Here is a 2,709-nt window from a genome sequence, read left to right on the forward strand (position 1 = left end):
TGGCAGCTGCAGGGGCAGGAGTAGCAGCCTCAGTGGGTCAGGATGGCTGAGTGGTCAAAGGTGCTGCACTCAGGTTGCAGTCTCCCTGGGAGATGTGGGTTCAAGTCTCACTCCTGACAGACTCCTCTCTCTTGGTTGCCTTCCTATCCCCTGGCAGGAGGGTCTTGATTCTCTCTACTCTGCTCTTGCTGCATGCCCCAGATGCCACCACTAGTAGGGTGACTTAGAAGAGAAATGTGGGCAAAGAGTACAGTCCCTAGCCCTTTTCCACTCCCCTCCCCAAAAGTCACCTTCTATCTTCCTCTCACCCGAAATGAAGATCTCTGCTCAGTCTTCAAACATTTACCTGCAAAATCCTCTCTCCCTGCTTCCACTTTTCCCTCCAATAACCCTTTTGTCAGGAAGGTATTTTAGGGAATCTGAGCAGGCATCCTTCTGCTTCAAGCGAGCTTACACCAGTGATTTGTCCTTTCAGATCATAAAATATTTTGAAGGAAGATTTGTCACAGCTCTCATCCTCCAGCCATCACAGTAGCCTCCTTGTAGGCGCTGGGAAGCTCTTATTTGATCCCTGATAAGCCTTTTGTTCTCCCAGCTAAGCAAGACTTGAGTTCTCAGCTTCTCCTCACAAGGCCAAAGCCCCCAGCTCCTCACTGTCCCAGGCATCGTCCTGGGTTTGTTCAGGCTAAAGAAGCAAAGGTGAGGGGTCTTCTGCTAAGCAAAGGTGGCTTTCTGGCTTGCCAAAGCCTGCCCTCAGTGAGAAAGACCTTGAGCATTCAGGGCCCAGGAGTGACCTGACATCCTTGGTGGGTAGGCCTGGCCTGAGCTGCAGCTCCCAGGGGCTGGGGAGCTTTGGGAGATCTCCCACTGCCTGCTGAAGCCTGTGAAGGTGGGCACAAGGTGTCCTTCCTGCAATGTGCTGCAGTGAAGTGTGGTTTCAGAGGCTACAGTGGAAAGAACATTTACCATGACCTTGGCAAAGCAAAGGGTCTGGGGATGTTGGCAGGCCCAGCAGACAGTGCTGCTTGGAAGGAAACCAAGGACAAAATGCCCTGAGCAAAGAAGTGCCTGCCCTGGCCCACACAACCCACTAGCACAGAGTCCTTTCTCCCCGAGTACTGGCTGAGACTAACAAAGCCCCTGGAACACCCTCCACTGCTTGGAGAAATGCTGTCTGAGTTCCAGAAGGGACATCTTTCTTTCTGCAGTGGCACAGCATCTGCACGGGAAAGGGCTGTCCTTTTCCCCACGCTCCAGCCCCTGGAGGGAGGGTTCCTCCACCTCTTTGCAAGACCACCAGAGATTGGGCCCAGTTTATACTTGACCCAGACACTGCTCCCACCCTACTCAGTCATAAAGGTGCCAGGGATGGATGAGGAAAAGCATGAGCACCACTGCTTCTCTGGGACATGCTTTCAGAGTGTGAGTCTGGTGAGGTTTAACTCTTCTCCAGTGACCAGGTGTATCACATGTGCTCTTGGTAGGGAACCTGATTTTGAGATCTGAGCTTTCGTCAAGACAGCATGGCAATAACTTAGATGGCAGCTCAAGAATCTGTCCAGCACAGGGGTGAAGAGAGGTCGCAGCAGAGGCAAGAAGTGCAATCGTGGAAGCACGATGGTTTCTGAACGTCGTGTGAGAGGTAGAGTGCTGAAGAGGTTAATGTGTGAATTTCGTAGGTAAGTGTAGTGATGGCCAAGGAAGATTGTGTCAGGTTGTGCGTGTTGTAAGAGAGGGCGTGCGAGGGTTGTGTGAAGAGGCCTGTGAGCGAGCTGAGAGTGCCCGTGAATGAGGAGGGTGCAGTGTCCCTGGAGGAAGAGCGCACTTGGTGCTGTGCAGGGAGACGCAGCAAGTGTGAGGCTGAGGCAGGAACATGGGATGGGTGAACACCAAGAGCGCAGCTGGCATGGCAGGGGGAGGTCCCATGGTGTAATGGTGAGCACTCTGGACTCTGAATCCAGCGATCTGAGTTCAAATCTCAGTGGGACCTCTGGGACCTCAGGATTTTGCACCCCTCTCACGCCTAGCCTCACCAAGTTTACACCTTAGCCCCGTGCCTTGCTCTTTATTGGCTCCACCGTTCAGGCACTTCCACCTCCCTTCCTCTACTCTGATCACAGCTAGGGGAATGTCATCAGCGCATGTGCTGCTGCCCTGTGCCCAGCAAACCCCCACATCTTGCCTCAACACTGGGAAGCCTCTCAGATTGCTTTTGATCTTTTGATCGGTGGCTGCTCCTGGGTGAGGGCATTCTGCAGTGGCTCACAGAAATACACAGAAGGTGTAAATGTCAGGTTTCCTGTGTCTGACAGCGCTCAAAATGAGAGTTGTGGTGTGTTGCATCAATTGTACTTCTATATCTACCTAATGCTTCTCCACCCTCCATTGCTCTGAGGCTTCTCTTTCTCTTTCCTGTTTGCTTATTTCCAGTGCTCTGCTACCAGTTTAGGAACCTCCTCCTGGAAGGAACCCCTACATGGGGACAGACTCAGTGGTATGGGAGAGGGCAGATTCTCCTGTTTCCTTGCAGAACTGTTGGTAAGCAGAGGGAGGAGAACAAACCACTGTGAGTCCCCAGATTTGCTGCATAAAGGCTTTAATGAGAAGGAGCAAATGCAGAACAGCACAGAACACAGACCAAGAAGCACGACTGCGGGGTTCAGGGAGGCACACAGAGTGGCCCATTTGCCAAGGACACGATCACACAAG

General features: G+C 52.5%; 2 non-coding genes across 2 annotated transcripts; both read left to right on the plus strand.

Moving 5' to 3' along the window:
- Window positions 1–36: 36 nt before the first annotated feature.
- TRNAL-CAG lies at window positions 37–119 on the plus strand. The gene has a single exon. It is a non-coding gene; the product is annotated as a tRNA-Leu (tRNA).
- A 1,799-nt stretch (window positions 120–1,918) lies between these two features.
- TRNAQ-CUG lies at window positions 1,919–1,990 on the plus strand. Its single transcript has one exon. It is a non-coding gene; the product is annotated as a tRNA-Gln (tRNA).
- Window positions 1,991–2,709: the final 719 nt, after the last annotated feature.

This window comes from Apaloderma vittatum, unplaced genomic scaffold (assembly GCF_000703405.1).
Source record: "Apaloderma vittatum isolate BGI_N311 unplaced genomic scaffold, ASM70340v1 scaffold32095, whole genome shotgun sequence".
NCBI classification, from domain to species: Eukaryota; Metazoa; Chordata; class Aves; order Trogoniformes; family Trogonidae; genus Apaloderma; species Apaloderma vittatum.